The following is a 17091-nucleotide window of genomic DNA, read 5'->3' on the forward strand; positions in this document are numbered from 1 at the left end:
GCGGATATTCACCTGACCCGGTGAGGTTGTTTTTGCATCTCCTTGGTTGCGGTCTTTAACCATAAAAGAGAGCTTGGTTCTAGCGGAGCGTCTATCATTGGAGCGCCATCGTTGGTGCAGATATCGTTGGAGTGGGCTGGAGTCAGAGTGGGATATTAGAGGCTTTGACTCAATAAGCTTCGACCAGAAGAGGCCGAGACATAAGAACAGGTAAGAAGGCTAAGGTTGTCCTTTTATTATTGGTGATTCGGTCTTAGATTCTCTTCATACAGTGCAAGCAGGATGGCAGACACGGCCATGGAATGCTCCTCCTGTAGGATGTGGGAATTCAGGGAACTTGTTGGTCTCCCTGATGACTGCACCTGTGGGAAGTGCAGCCAACGTCGGCTCCTGGAAGACCGGATTAAGGAGCTGGAGCTGGAGCTGGATGAACTGAGGGGCATCAGGGAGGCTGAGAGAATCATAGACAGGACTTTTAAGCAGGGGGTTACACCCAGAGGGCAGGATTCAGGTAGTGGATGGGTGAGCACCGAGAGAAGTAGAGGGAGAAATAAGTCAGTACAGGGTCCCCGTGTGGCCATTCCTCTTACCAACAGTATACCTCTTTGGATACTGCTGAGTGGGATGACCTGTTTGGGCAAGGCAGCAGCAGCTAGGCCAGTAACACTGTGGTCGGCTCTGAGGCTCAGAAGGGAAGGGAGAAGTCAGGCAGAGCAATAGTCATAGGGGACTCGATAGTTAGGGGGGCAGACAAAAGATTCTGCGACCACATAAGAGACTCCAGGATGGAGAGTTGCCTCCCGGGTGCTTGGGTCCTGGATGTCTGAGCGGTTGTAGAATATTCTTAAGGGGAAGGGTGAGCAGCCAGAGGTCGTGGTGCATATTGGTAGCAATGACATAGGCAGAAGAGGGGTAGAGGTCCTACGCAGTGAGTATAGGGAGTTACGAAGGAGGCTGAAGAGCAGGTAGTGATCTCCGGAATACTCCCCGCGCCAACGAAAGAACAGGATGAGAACACAGACAAATGAGTGGCTGGAGAGATGGTGCAGGGGGTATGGTTTCAAGTTCTTGGATCATTGGAACCTTTTCTAGGGAAGAGGTGACCTGTACAAGAGGGAGAGGTCAGACCTGAACTGGAGGGGAACCAAATTCCTGGCAGGAAGGTTTGTTAATGCCACTGGGGAAGGTTTAAACTCGCTTCACAGGGGGATGGAAACCGGAACAACAGGTCAGTAAGTGAGGGAAAGGGCAGGAGGGCTTATGTCAGGGAATGTAGTATTAGGCAGATTTCTGATTACAGATGTGATGGGACGAATAATTTGAAGTGTTTGTACTTCAATGCTCGGAGTATTCTGGGTAAGTGTTTAAGGATCAAATACATAGGGTACAGGATAGGTATGTCCCGATTAGAAGGACAGGCATGGCAAAATAAGGGAACCTTGGATGTCCAGAGAAGTGATGAACTTAGTCATGATGAAAAAGGACAGGTATGTCGAGATCTGGAAGTTAGGATCAGACAAAGCACGTGAGGACAAGAAAGAAGCTAGAAATGAACTCAAGAAAGGAATTAGGAAAGCCAGCAGGGGCCACAAAAAGTCCTTGGCAGGTAGGACTGAGGAGAATTAAAGGCATTCTATACCTAAGGAAGGAATAAGAGGATAACGAGGGAAAGTGTAGGACCACTTAAGGATCAAGAAAGGAATCTATGTTTGGATGCAGAGGATGTGGGTGAAGTTCTGAATGAGTATTTCTCTTCTGTATTTACCCAGAAAAGGGACATGCAGGATACAGAAATTGGAACTGAGTTCATAAACGTGTCAAGGCATTTAGAGGCCAAGGAGTTTGTAAGTCCTCTGGGCCCGATGGGATATACTCCAGGTTACTGAGGGAGGCGCGATAGGAAATTACTGGGGCCTTGACCAGTATCCTAATGTCCTCTTTGACCACGGGTGAGGTCCCGGAGGACTGGCGAGTGGCTAATGTTGTTCCCCTATCTAAGAAATGAACAAGGGAAAATCCGGGGAACTATAGACCGGTGAGTCTCATGTCGGATGTTGGGAAATTGCTGTAGAAAATTCTTAGAGATAGGATATACGAGCATCTGGAATCCATTGGCTTGATTAGGGACAGCCAGCATGATGGCTTTGTGCGGGGCTGGTTGTACTAACCTAGTTGAGTTTTTGACAAGGTGACGAGAGAGACTGATGAAGGTAAAGCTGTGGATGTCATCTATATGAACTTCAGTAAGGCATTTGACAAGGTCCCACACAATAGATTAATCAAGAAAGTTCGGATGCATGGGGTCAGTGGAGAATAGGCTGTGTGGATTTAGAACTGGCTTCCGCTAACCGTATGATTGCCTTTCTTACATTAATGACCAAACGATCCATTTTGCTTAAATGGAAGGATCCAATACCCCCCACTACTTTTCAAAGATTCTCTCAAATTATATCATACTTAAACTTGGAAAAAATTAGGAGTGGTACTGTCGATCCTTCGCTTAAATTTGAAGATATTAGGAGTCCATTTATTCAATAATTTCACATGAAGTAGATCCTCTTTCAATAACTTTCCAACTGAGAGAAACGGAGTTGACGACATAATATTGTTCTGATTCTGCTGAGAAATTTTAGCCCAGTCTTTTTTTTTCTTTTTTTTTTGAATTTTTTTTTGGTTTAGTTTAGTTTGGTTTGATATATTGCTTATAATTTTTCTTATTGATTTGTCTTTTTTTCTTTTTCTTTTTTCTTCAATTTAAATAATAAATCCTTTTCTTTCCTTTCTTTTATATTATATTCATTTACTAAGAGGGGATCGTTGGATCTACAGGTTTTTATATATTTTATTGTTCTTTATGATTATCTATGCCATGATCGTTCTCCTGATCTCTTTGTATTTCATGTACAAACATTGATGCTATATATCAATCTGTATTAATTTGAAAACTAATAAAAAGATTGAAAAATAAAGAAAGAACTGGCTCGCCCATAGAAGACAGAGGGTGGTGGTTGAAGGGACTTATTCGGGCTGGAGGTCTGTGAGTAGTGGTGTTCCGCAGGGATCTGTACTGGAACGTCTGATGTTTGTGATGTACGTAAATGACCTGGATGAATATGTTGATGGGTGGGTTGCTAAGTTTGCAGACGATTCCAAGATTGGTGGAGCTGTGAGTAGTGTGGAAGACTGGCGATGGATACAGCGTGATATAGATCAGTTGCAAATGTGGGCACAGAAATGGCAGATATAAGTTAACCCGAATAAAACTGAGGTGTTACACCTTGGTAGGACTAATGTAAAGAGGCAGTACACTCTTAAGGGCAAGACCCTTAACAGTGTTGAAGAGCATAGACCTTGGGGTGCAAGTCCATGGCTCATTGGAAGTGGCTATACGGGTAGATTGGGTGGTTAAGAAGGCTTTAATTAATTGAGGTATTGAGTACAGGAGTCAAGAGGTTATGATGCATCTCTATAGAAATCTAGTTAGGCCGCATTTAGAGTATTGTGAGCATTTCTGGTCGCCTCACTACAGGAAGGATGTTGAGGCTTTAGAGAGGGTGCAGAGGAGGTTTACTAGAATGCTGCCTGGCTTAGAGGGCATTTGCTATCAGGAGAGGCTGGACAAACTTGAGCTCTTTACTTTGGAGCGGTGGAGGCTGTGGGGTGATCTGTTGGAAGTGAGGGGCATATATAAGGTGGACAAACAATATCCTTTTCCCATTATTGAGCGATCCAATACCAGAGGGAATGCATTTAAGGTGAGAAGGGGTAGGTTCAGAAGAGATTTAAGGGGTAAGTTGTTTACTTAGAGAGTGGTGAATGCCTGGTATGCCTTGCCTGATAGGGTGGTGGAAGAAAATTCATTGGGGGCTTTTAAGAGGGGATTGGATGGGCACATGTATGAGACGGAAAAGGAGGGATAGGAGCATTCTGTAGGTAGGAGGGATTATCTATCTCAGCACAACAATGTTGGCCGAAGGTCCTGTTCTGTTCTGTACTGTTCTACGTTCTATAAGTAGCAACGACCCATCACTCCTGGATGAGCTCAATGCCTTTTGTGCACGCTTTTACATGGAGAACTATGACACACCCACACAAGCCGCAAATCTCCGGATGACCCTGTAATCTCAGTCTCTAAGGCCGACGTCAGGGCATCCTTCAAGAGGGTGAATCTACGGAAGGCGCTTGGTCCAGACAGCATACCTGGCCGAGTACCAGAGATCTGTCTGGACCAACTGGCTGGAGTGTTTTGGACATATTCAACCTCTCGCTTCTGGTGTCTGGGTTTCCCATCTGCTTCAAAAAGTCATCTATTGTACCAGTGCCAAAGTAGAGCGTGGTGACCTACAGCAATAACTACAGTCTGGTGCGCTTATATCAACTGTAATGAAATGCTTTTAGCGTTTGGTCGTGGCACGATTCAAATCCTGCCTCAGATGACCTGGATCCGCTTCAATTTGCCGACCGCCAGAACAAGATCTACAGCAGATGTTATTTCACTCTGCTCTGGACACCTGGACAACAGGAACACATACGTCAGGCTGCTGTTCATCGACTACAGCTTGGGGTCAACACAATCGTCCCAATCAAGCTTCAAGGCCTGGGCCTCTGTGCCTCTCTCTGCAACTGGATACTTGACTTTCTCATCGGCATCTTCAGTCAGTGAGGACTGGTAGCAACATCTCCTCCTCACTGACCATCAACACTAGTGCAACTCAAGGCTGCGTGCTTAGCCCTCTGCTCTACTTTCTGTACACACATGACTGTGTGGCTAAGCACAGGTCCATATACAAATTCACAGACGACACCACTGTTGTTGGATAAATCACAGGTGGTGATGAGTCAGCTGTCACGAACCAGCAACAAAAAAAACACATTGAGTCATAATTCAGTGTTTAAAACTATTTTATTAATCACTACTTATAATAACTTGAATGAATCTCGTCAATCTGGGGAACGATCCCAGACGACACTCGTCAATCTTTGGGTTGGATCCCGGACGTGCCCCCAATTTTGTCACGAACCAGCAACAAAAGAAACACACTGAGTCATAATTCAGTGTTAAAAACTATTTTATTAATCACTACTTATAATAATAAGAAAAATAGAAGTAAAAATGTTTGTATGTTAGAAATTCAAAAATGTTAAACCTTGAAAATTAACCCCAAAGACTAAACTCTTCGTGTGTGTGTGTGGCAAAGTAACAAACTCCAAGTCCAGGAATAGTTCTTAAAGTTCAGTTCCACAAGCCATAAGGTAAAACCTGAGCAAAGGCTTCTTCATCCACCACCGTTGACTGAAGATAAGACGTAGATGTAGGGAACATAGAGAGAGTAATTACGAAATCCAAATGTTCCACGATGGAACCCAAACGACACTTCAGTGTTTACTCGGTAGTGACTTCCTCACCCCGAAAAGCATCCGAATCGTGGTCGTCCACACAAATACCTGTTTCCTTCTACAGGTCAGCAACAAAGTGAACTCCACTGGTTTACTTCCAATTTCCATACGTGGATTGCAGTAACAGACACGGTTATTGTTTCTCATCCATCGATAGAGAAACTAGCAGGCTGGTGTCTCTCTCCCTTTTCTCTCTCTCTCTGACTTCTTCAACAACGTCATTACGTCCTTTATATTCTATTGACGTAAGCACGCCACACACACACACGCACACACACACACACACACACACACACACACACACACACACACACACACACACACACACACACACACACACACTATCTTAAAGGGACTTACACCGAGTCCGTAACACAGCTTACCGGAGCGAGGTAGGACACCTGGTTGAGTGGAGCCGCAACAACAACCTCTAACTCAGTGTCTGTAAAACTAAAGAGCTGATTGTTGACTTCAGGATGGGTAAGGAGGACAATCGTGCACCAGTCTACATTGCGAGATTGGTGGTGGAGAGAGTCAGCAGCTTTAAATTCCTGGGTGTTAAAATATCGGATGAGCTGTTCTGGACCCTGCACAAAGATGCAGTCACAAGGAAGTTGCCACAGCGACTTTACTTTGTAAGGAGGTGAAGAAGGTTCAGCTTGTCACCGAAAATTCAAACTTCTTCAGATGCACTGTTGAAAATATCCTGACTGGTTGCATTGTGGTCTGAATGCAATTCGAATGCGTAGTAGCGCAAGAGTCTGCAGACAGTAGTGTACTCTGCCTACATCACGGACACATCCCTCCCCACTATCGGAAGTATCATCCATCTTCAAAGATCCCCCACCATCCGGGACGTGCCACCTTCTCACAGCTACCATCAGGCAGGAGGTACAGAGCCTGAAGTCCCACATCACCAGGTGCAAGAACAGCTACTTCCCTTCCACCATTCGATTTTTGAACTAACCGACACAGCCATCATCACGAGAGTTTACCAACAACGTAGACTACATCTGCACAAAGTGCATTGAGATGCGGCTCCTCAGGGATCGTGTTAGGGACCTGGAGCTGCAGCTCGATGAGCTTCGGCTGATTAGGGAGAATGATCAGGAGATATACAGAAGCTATAAAGAGTTTATAGAGAGTCCTCAGGCTTCTCCACCACGACAAGGTGACAATCCACAAAGGAGTGGTCTAACTGTATTGTATTTAAATGCATGTAGTATTAGAAATAAGGTGGATGACCTAGTGGCACAGCCACAGATTAAGAAATACGACATTGTGGCAATTACCGAGTCATGGCTTAATGACGTATGTGATTGGGTACTGAATGTCCAGTGGTACATCGTGTAAAGGAAGGATAGGCAGGTAGGCAGAGGAGGTGGTGTGGCCCTGATGGTTACCAATGCTATAAAATCAATAGAAAGAAGGGGCATAGGGTCAGAAGAAGTCGAATGCTTATGGGTTGAGTTAAGAAATGGCAAGGGTAAAAGGACCCTAATAGCTGTTATAGATAGGCCCCCGAACAGCAGCCGGGATGCGGACTACAAGTTACAGTTGGAAATAGAAAAAGCGTGACAGAGAGACAATGTCAAGATAATTATGGAGGATTTTAACATGAAGGTGGTTTTGAAAAGCCAAGAAGGCAGTGGATCTCAGGAAAGTGAGTTTGTGGAATGTCTACATTCCAATGACTAATGGCTTTTTGGAGCAGCTTGTTGATGAGCCCACCAGGGGATCGGCTGTTTTGGATTGGGTGCTGCGTAACGAACCTGCGGTGATTAGGAAACTAAAGGTAAAGGAACCATTAGGAAGTAGTGATCATAATATGATTGAGTTCAGTTTCAAATTTGAAAAGGAGAAGCTGATATCAGGTGTGTCACTATTTAAGTGGAACAAAGGAAATTACAGTGGCATGAGAGAGGAACTAGCCTAGATATATTGGAAATGTAAGCTAGTTGGAAGGACGGCAGAGCAGAAATGGATGAAGTTTCTACAAAAAAATAAGGAAGGTGTGGGACAAATATATTCCAAGAGAAAAGGTTATGAATGGAAAAATGGCACAAATGTGGATTACGAGAGAGGTGAAGGCTAAAATAAAAGCAAAAGGGAGGGCATACAAGGAAGCAAAAATTAGTGGGAAAACAGAAGACTGGGAAACTTTTGAAAACCTACAGAAAGAAACTAAGAAGGCCATTAGGTAAGAAAAGATGAATTATGACAGAAAGTTGGCCGAGAATATACAAAAGGATACGAAGATTTATTTTTTAAATATATCAAGAGTAAAAGAGAGACATGGGCAGATATAGGACCAATCGATAACGATGCGGTGGAGATTATAATGAAGATAAAGAGATGGCAGAGGAACTAAATGAGTATTTTGCATCGGTCTTCGCTGTGGCTGACATCAGCAGTATACCGGATAGTCAGGGGTCTCAGGGGATAGACATGAGTTCAGTCAGGATTACCAGAGAGAAGGTGCTCGGAAAACTAAATGTACTAAGGACAGATAAGTTTCCCGGACCAGATGAAGTTCACCCTTGGAATTTGAAAGAGGTGGCTTTAGAGATTGTGGAGGCATTGGTGATAATTTTCCAGGCATCAATCGATTCTGGCATGGTTCCGGAGGACTGGAAGGTTGCAAATGTAGTTCTGCTGTATAAGAAAGGTGGGAGGCAGCAAAAGGGAATTACAGACCTATTAGTCTGACATAGGTGGTTGGAGTTATTGGAATCGATCCTCAGGTATGAGGTTATGGAATGCCTAGAGGTGCAAGACAAGATAGATCCAAAGCAGCATGGTTTCATGAAGGGAAGATCCTCCCTGACCAACCTATTGGACTTTGAGGAAATCTCAGGTAGAGTGGATAAGGGAGAGTTTGTGGATGTTGTGTATTTAGACTTTCAAAAGGCCTTCGACAAGGTGCCGCACAAGAGGCTGATTAATAAGGCGAGAGCTCATGGAATTACAGGAAGTATATTAGAATGGGTAGAGCATTGACTGATAGGCGGAAAGCAAAGGGTGGGAATAAAGGCCTCCAGTTCTGGTTGGCTGCCAGTTACCAGTGGTGTTCTGCAGGGGTCGATGTTGGGGCCGCTTATTTTTACATTGTACATCAATGATATAGATTATTTGAGAGAACCATTGAAAAGTAGTAGAGGATATTGGATCCTTCCATTTAAGCAAAATGGATCGTTTGGCCATTAATGTAACAAAGGCAATCATACGGTACGCGGAAGCAGATAGATAACCAGACTCTATCCTTAGTAATCCAAAAATTGCAGGGAAAGGATGAGATTGTAACTCAATCTTCAATACGTTTGAAATAATGTTAAAAATGTCTTTCCAAAATTTTTTGTGGCTAAGTTTGCAGACAACACCAAGATAGGTGGAGGAGTAGGGAGTATTGAAGAAACAGGAAGGTTGCAGAGATACTTAGATAGTTTAGGAAAATGGGCAAAGAAATGGAAGATGAGATTCAATGTTGAGAAATGTGCCGTTGTACACTTTGGAAACAAAAATAAACGGGCAGATTATTCTTTCTTACTTTTTCAATCTTTTTTATTCGTTTTCAAATTAATACAGATATAACATCAATGTTTATACATTAAATACAAAGAGATCAGGAGAACAGTCATGGCATAGATAATCATAAAGAACAGTAAAATATAAAACAATCTGTAGATCCAACGTTCTCTTGGTAAATGAATATAATATTTATTATATAAATTGAAGGAAAAAAAAAAGAAAAAACCCAAATCAATAAGAAAAATTATAAACAATATATCAAACCAAACTAAACTAAACAGAAAATTTGCCAAAAAAAAAAACAAGAAAAAAAAGACTGGACTAAAATTTCTCAATAGAAACAGAGGACAGGACCAAAACATATGTGTCTTTTCCCAAAAAGGACAGGACCAAAACATATGTGTCAAAGAAGCCACATTCGATTTACATCTGTCACATCTGGTGATAAAAATTAGCTAGCTTAACTTTGGACATATGGGTCCTGTGAACTACCTTAAACTGTATCAAAAAGTGTCTAGCACACATTGAAGATGTATTAGCGAAATGAAGAATTTTCTTCCAAGTCTCTGTTGGTATAGATATCTGTTCACTTTACCATTCATTATTAATTTTGTCCAGTGATTATGGACCTATTTTCATAATTATATCGTAGATTATTGCTATCAAGCCCTTCTGATAAGGATTAAGACCTAAAACATTTTCCGTAGTTTCAGTTTCTTAAGGTGTCGGAAAAGAGGGTATAGTAGCTTTTAACAATTTTGTAATATGCAAGTATCGAAAATGTGTGATCTCGGCAAATTGTATTTGTTAGACAATTGCTCAACAGATGAAAAACAGTTATCAATGAATAGATCACGAAAACATACTATTCCCTTCCTTTTCCATATGGAAAAATCTGAGTCAGCTCTGGATGGATGAAAGAAAAAAAAATAGATTGAATGGGACTTGACAAGTTAAATTTATTCAAGCCAAAAATTTACGAAATTGAAACCATATTCGTATTGCATGTTTAACAATTGAGTTTACTTAATTTGATAAGTGCAAAATGTTTGAAGTTCTTAAAATAGAAACTAATGAAAATTCAAGTACTGATTGGTGCTCAAGGTGTACCCATTTGGCGCATTAAATTACATCTGAATCTTGTATCCAAAAGATTAAATATCTGATATTAATTGCCCAATAATATAATCTAAAGTTTGGCAGGGCATACCACCATCCTTCTTTAGTTTTTGTAAATATTTCTTACTTAACGTTGGGTTTTTATTCTGCCAAATATATGAAAGAATTTTAGAATCAGTAGTGTCAAAAAAAGATTTCAGGACAAACGTTGGAATGGCTTGAAATAAATATAAAAATTTGGGTAAAATATTCATCTTACCCGCATTAATTCGGCCTACCAATGATAAGGACAGGTTATTATCTGGATGGGGAGAAAGTTCAAAGTACAGAAGTGTAAAGGGACTTGGGGGTCCTCGTGTAGGATACCCTAAAGGTAACCACCAGGTTGGATCGGCGGTAAGAAAAGCGAATGTCATGTTGGCATTCATTTCGAGAGGCATAACGTATAAAAGTAAGGAAGTATTGATGAGGCTCTGTGGGCACTAGTGAGACCTCATTTTTGGACCCCTTATCTTAGGAAGGATATGCTGATGTTGGAGCAGGTTCAGAGGATAATTATGTGGATGATTCCCGGAATGAAAGGGCTTACATACGATGAGTGTTTGTCGGCTCTTGGACTGTACTCACTGGAGTACAAAAGAATGATAGGGGCCCTCAGAAACATTTCTAAAGTTGAAAGGACTTGACAGAGTAGATGTGGCTAAGCATTTTCCATTGGTGGGTGAGTCCAGGACTAGAGGGCACAGTCTTAGAATTGGAGGGTACCCGTTTAGAACCGATGAGGATCAATTCCTTTAGCCGAAGGGTTGTGAATTAGTGGAATTCTTTGCCACATACTGCTGTGGAGTCCCGATCACTGGGGGTGTTTAAGGAGGAGATTGATAGGTATCTAATTAGTCAAGGTATCAAGGGACATGGGGAAAAGGCCGGAAATTGGGGCCAGATAGGAATCGTTTAGTTTAGCTCAAGGAGCAGACTCGATGGGCCGAATGGCATACTTCTGCTCTCTTGTCTTGTGATCTTCCCGCCGTCATCCTGACTGCAGGCAGACATCAAGCTGACACTTGAGGAACTGAGTGCTGTAATCAATAAGAACGAAGGGGCGCACCCCGACGCCTGTCAACATCTCCTCCTCACTGACCATCAACCGAGGTGCACCTCAAGGCTGTGTGCTTAGCTCCCTGCTCTACTCTCTATACACATGTGACTGTGTGGCTCAGCACAGCTCCACATACAAATTTGCCGAGATCACTACTGTTGTTGGATGAATCACAGGTGGTGATGAGTCAGCTTACCGGACCGAGATAGAACACCTGGTTGAGTGGAGCCGCGGAAACAATCTCACATCCAATGTCAGTAATACTAAAGAGCTGATTGTTGACTTCAGGAAGGGGACGGAGGGTGAACATGTGCCAGTGTCCTTTGCGTGATTGGTGGTGGAGAGAGTCAGCAGCTTTAAATTACTGGGCATTACCACATTGGATGACCTGTCCTGGGCCCTGCACATAGATACAATCACAAGGAAGGAGCGCCAATGTCTTGAATTTCTTTGGAGGAGAAGGAGGTTTGATTTGTCACCACTCAAGCAAACTTCTTCAAATGTACTGTTGAAAGTATCCTGACTGGTTACATCATCGTCTGAATGGCTAGCCGAATGCGCAGGAAGGTAAAAAATCTACAGAGAGTACTGGATTCTGCCCAATACATCACGGGTACATCCCTCCAAACCATCGGGACTTTCTACAGGAGGCGCTGCCTCAAGAAGAAAACATCCATCATCACGAATCCCCACTGCCCGGGCCTAACCATCTTCTCACAGCTACCATCGGGCAGAAGGTACAGAAGCCTGAAGTCCCGCATCACCAGGTTCAAGAACAGCGACTTCCCTTCAACCATTCAGTTCTTGAACAAATCAGCACAACCATCATCACCGGAGTTTAACAAAACCATGAGCACTTTCATCATTTGCAACTAAAATGGACTTTGTTCTTTTTTGTTATTTCTTGTAAAAATTGTTGTTCATTTCTGTTTGTCTTGTGAATGCTGCTTATGCGATGCGATGTGCCTGGTATTGGTTTATTATTGTCACTTGTACCGAAGTACAGTGAAAAACTTGTCTTGAACACTGATAGTGCAGGTCAATTCATTACACAATGCAGTTACATTGGGTTAGTACAGAGTGCATTGAGGTAGCACAGGTGAAAACAATAACAGTACAGAGTAAAGTGTCGCAGATGCAGGGAAAGTGCAGTGCAATGAGGTGCAAAGTCACAGTCCATCTCACTGTATAGGGGAACCGTTCAATAGTCTTATCACAATGGGGTAGAAGCTGCCCTTAAGTCCTGTGATGCTGCTGCAAGTTTTACATTGCACCTGTGCGTACATGTACTTGTGCACATGACAGTAAACTCGGCCTTGACTTTGACATTGATGATTCCACAAACTTAATCCAAAGTCTCTGTTCATGTTTAATGCCAAAAACATCTTGTTTATGGGTGCTGTGTTCAATGGGCGAAAGACAGCTTTCACCAATCACATCCACCCTTGGAGACTGCCACTAATCTTCATGGAAGAAATGGAAGCAGGATTACACATTACACACAATTATTCATCAGAACAATTCTTGGCATCAGCTGCTTTAAGTTGCTTGTTTCAGTTAACCCAATTAGCATAACACACAAAGATGTCTTCCAAATAAGCTCCCTGGCGATTGATACCAGGTATAAATATAACAGATTGTGAATGCAGTGTATTGTGTGTTTAAAGCTTTCAATAGCAATGCATGGAGTTCCACAAATCTTGGGATTGGCCATTTGCTATTCCATCATTGATGTTATCGGCATTCCTTGTAAAGTATTGGTGTTAATTATCAATCTACAAAATGTTGTGAAATGTTGCCTCACTGTGTTTACTGGGATTGTTGCTTTCTGGTCATTTGAGATTTTTACCCCTTTGATGTGCTCCCAGCATCATTAATACCATTAAATTGTTTTCTCCCATTGGTTGTACTATTTTAATTGAATATTTTATTCCTTTAAAATTTTATTTCTTCAGAATATATTTCATTGAAATTAGCGGCAATAATTTCTTCTTTACACCTTCTAAGATTCAATCGTTTTGATATCTATTATATCTCTGCTCATTTTGATGATAAACACCCGAATGGAAGCAATTTCATTTCATATGGCTCTTGTATGAACAGTTTCAAACAAAATGTACATTAAGCAGTATAAAACAGGACGTCGAGTGTTTAGAAAACAGCATGAGAATGTTGAAATTGTGGAACTGAATATCCACAAGCCAGTAAGTGTAGGATGGGTTTTTGAATGGAATTTTGTGATTCAGTGTACTGGCTACAGAGAGGTGATGAAAGTAAATTTATGGAGAGTGCAACGTGGCAACGACCCATCACTCCCGGATGAGCTCAATGCCTTTTATGCACGCTATGATAAGGAGAACTATGATACACTCACATGAGCCCCCACATCTCCGGATGACCCTGTAATTTCAGTCTCTGAGGCCGACATTCGGGCATCATTCAAGAAGGTGAATCCACAAAAGTCGACTGGTAAAGACGGAGTACCTGGCTGAGTACCAGAGATCTGTGCGGACCAACTGGCTGGAGTGTTTACGGACATATTCACCCTCTCGCTTCTGTGTTCTTAGTTTCCCATCTGCTTCAAAGAGACATCTATTGTACCGGTGCCCAAGAAGACTGCGGTGACCTACCTCAATGACAACAGCCCAGCAGCGCTGACATAAACTGTACTGAAGTGTTTCGAGAGGTTGTTTGTGGAGCAAATCAATTCCTGCCTCAGAGATGACCCATTCATTTCAATTTGCCAACCACCACACCATGTCGACAGATAATGCAATTTCTCTGGTTCTTCACTCTGCTCTGAATCATCAGGACAACAGGAACACATACGTCAGGCTGCTGTTCATTGACTACATCTCGGTGTTCAACACACCGTCCCGTCCAAACATCATCAAGTTTCAAGACCGGGGCCTCTGTGCCTCCCTCTGCAACTGGATATTCGACTTTCTCATCGGCAGACCTCAATCAGTGAGGATCGATAACAACATCTCCTCCTCACTGACCATCAACACAGGTGCACCTCAAGGCTGCGTGTCTAACCCGCTGCTCCACTGTCTGTACACACATGACTGTGTGGCTAAGCAGAGCTCTAGATACAAATTCGCAGATGACACCACTCCTCTGGATGAGTTTGCTTACTGGAGCGAGATAGGACACCTGGTTCAGTAGTCCCACAACAACAACCTCTCACTCAACGTCAGTAAAACTAAAGAGCTGATTATTGACTTCAGGAAGGGGAAGGAGGGTGAACATGCACCAGTCCACATTGGGGGATCAGTAGGGGAGAGTGTCAGTAGCATTAAATTCCTGGGCGTTAACATATCGGATGAGGTGTCCTGGGCCCTGCACACAGATGCAGTCACAAGGAAGGCGTGACAGCGTCTTGACTTTCTTTGGAGGTGAAGGAGGTTCAGCTTCTAATCAAACACTCCAACAAACTGCTACAGATTTACTGTTGAAAGTATCCTGGCTGGTTGCACCATGGTCTGAATGACAATTCAAAGGCACAGGAATATGAGAAGCTGCAGAGTAGTGGACTATGCCCAATAGATCACGGGAACATCCCTCCCCACCATCGGTTGTATCTACAGGAGGCGCTGCTTCAAGATAGCAACATCCATCACCAAAGATCCCCACCATACAGCACCATCAAGCTTCTCACAGCTACCGTCGGGCAGGAGGTACACAAGTTTGAATTCCCACAGCACCAGGTTCAAGAACAGCTAATTCCCTTCAACCAACTTGAACCAACCAGCACAACCCTCATCACTAGAGTTTACCAACACCAGGACCACTTTTATCACTTTACACTAAAATGTACTTTTAGTTTCGAATTATGTTCTTTCTTGTAAATATTGTGTTTACAATATGCTTCTGCTGTGAATGTTGCTTAACTGATGCTGTGTGCCTGTGATGCTGCTGCAAGTAAGTTTTAAATTTCTCCTGTGCACACATGTACTTGTGCATCTGACAATAAACTTGAGCTTGACATAGACTTTGATCATTCGACGAACTAAATCCAAAGTGTCTGTTCATTTTTGAATGACGAAAGTATATTTTTCCAGGTTGCTGCTTTCAATAAGCTAAAGACAACTTTCACCAATTCCATCCACCCTTTAAGACTTTCCTTACATTTCTTGGAAGAAATGGAAGCAGGGTTATGCATTTTCCACATTTATTCATCAAAACAATTATTGGCATTAAACTGCTTTTAGTTGCTTGTTTCAATTGATGTAACCAGCATAAAAAACAAAGATGCCTTCCTAATATACTCCCTGGTGACTGATGTCCGGTATAAAGACTGTGAATGCAGTGTATTGTAGGCCTATGGCTTTCAACAACAATGCATGGGGTTCCATAAATCTTGGGGTTGGCCATTTCCTAATCTATTATTGCAGTTATCGGCATTCCTGGTAAAGTATTGGTGTTAATAATCAACCGCAAAATGTTGTAAAATGTTGCATCACTGCTGTGTTTACTGGGATTGTTGCTTTCTGTCAATTGTAGATTTTCACCCCTTTATTATTCTCCCAATATCATTAATACCCTTTCATTGTTTTCTCCCATTGATTGTACCAGTTTAATTGAATATTTTATTCCTTTTTCAATTTTATTTGTTTATAGTGCATTTCATCACAATTAGCAGGAGAGTTTCTTCTTGACAACTTCTAATCTTCAATGGTTTTGATACCTATTATCTCTTCTCAGTCTGATGGGAAACACCTAACTCACTTGGAAGCACTTGTATGAACAGTTTCAAACACAATTTGACAATAAATTTACAGTAAGGAGTTTAAAACAGGACGTGGAATGTTTAGAAAACAGCATGAGAATATTGAAATAGTGGAACTGTGGACCCAGTAAGTCATTAAGTGTAGGATGGGTATGTGAACTGGAGATTTTGTGATTCAATGTACTGGCTGCAGAGAGGTGATGAAAGTGAATTTATGGAGAGTGCAATGTGCAAGATCGGTCATCGATGAATCCAGATGGACAGGATTTTACCTCAAATAAGTGAAGGCAAGAGAAGGAGTGCATGGTGTAATAGGGCTTGATATTGGTATTCTTGGTGAAGGAGAAAATTTGTGGGGCATCTTAAACGTCTCTTTTTCAATATTTTTACTGAATTTCAAATTGAAATTAATATACATAACATTAATGATTCTACACACGGTGCGAAGAGATCGGGGTAACAAAAATAACAGCTAATACTTGTACTCGGAAGGAGTAAAATATGTCATCTGGACCTCCCACTCTCTTGTTGAATGTACATTATGCAAAAAAAAAATTCAAAAGAAATTTAAGTAGATGAAAAGAAAAACCACCAAAATCAAAATAAAATATAATAACAGACAAATGCAAACCAAAAAATTCAAAGAAAAATAAACTGGACTGATATTTCTTATATTAACAAAAAGATTATTACGTCGTAAACTCTGTTCATCCATATTCAAAGGTTATTGAAAGGGATTCGAGAAAGGTTCTGCTAATATCATACAGAAATATTGAATAAATGGACTCCAAACTTCCTCAAATTTAAGCGAAGGATCAGCAGTACCACCCCTGATTTTTTTCTAAGTTTAAACATGTTATCATTTGAGAAAACCGTTGCAATGTAGTAGGGGTTATGGGGTCCTTCCATTTATATAGAATGGCTCTCTTGGCCATTAGGGTTATTTTAAACTATATGTAGATTGGACAAACCAGATTACCATTGGTGCATGTGGGGAGGGAGCGGAGTGAAATACAGAATTGGTTTGGTGGATGAAGACGTGCATGTGAAAGGGACATCCGAGGGAGCGCAGCTTTGCAGCAGTGATCTGTGATTGAACTGAGTTATGAAGATTTACAATGTCGGGCCAGTTGGTGCTCTGTCTCTGTGCCAGTAGAAAAAGCCTCGTCCCAATTTTTAGACCATGTCTACAGCGCTCTTCAAATACATATCCAAA

The sequence above is a fragment of the Pristis pectinata genome, chromosome 18, assembly GCF_009764475.1.
Source record: "Pristis pectinata isolate sPriPec2 chromosome 18, sPriPec2.1.pri, whole genome shotgun sequence".
Lineage (NCBI taxonomy): Eukaryota > Metazoa > Chordata > Chondrichthyes > Rhinopristiformes > Pristidae > Pristis > Pristis pectinata.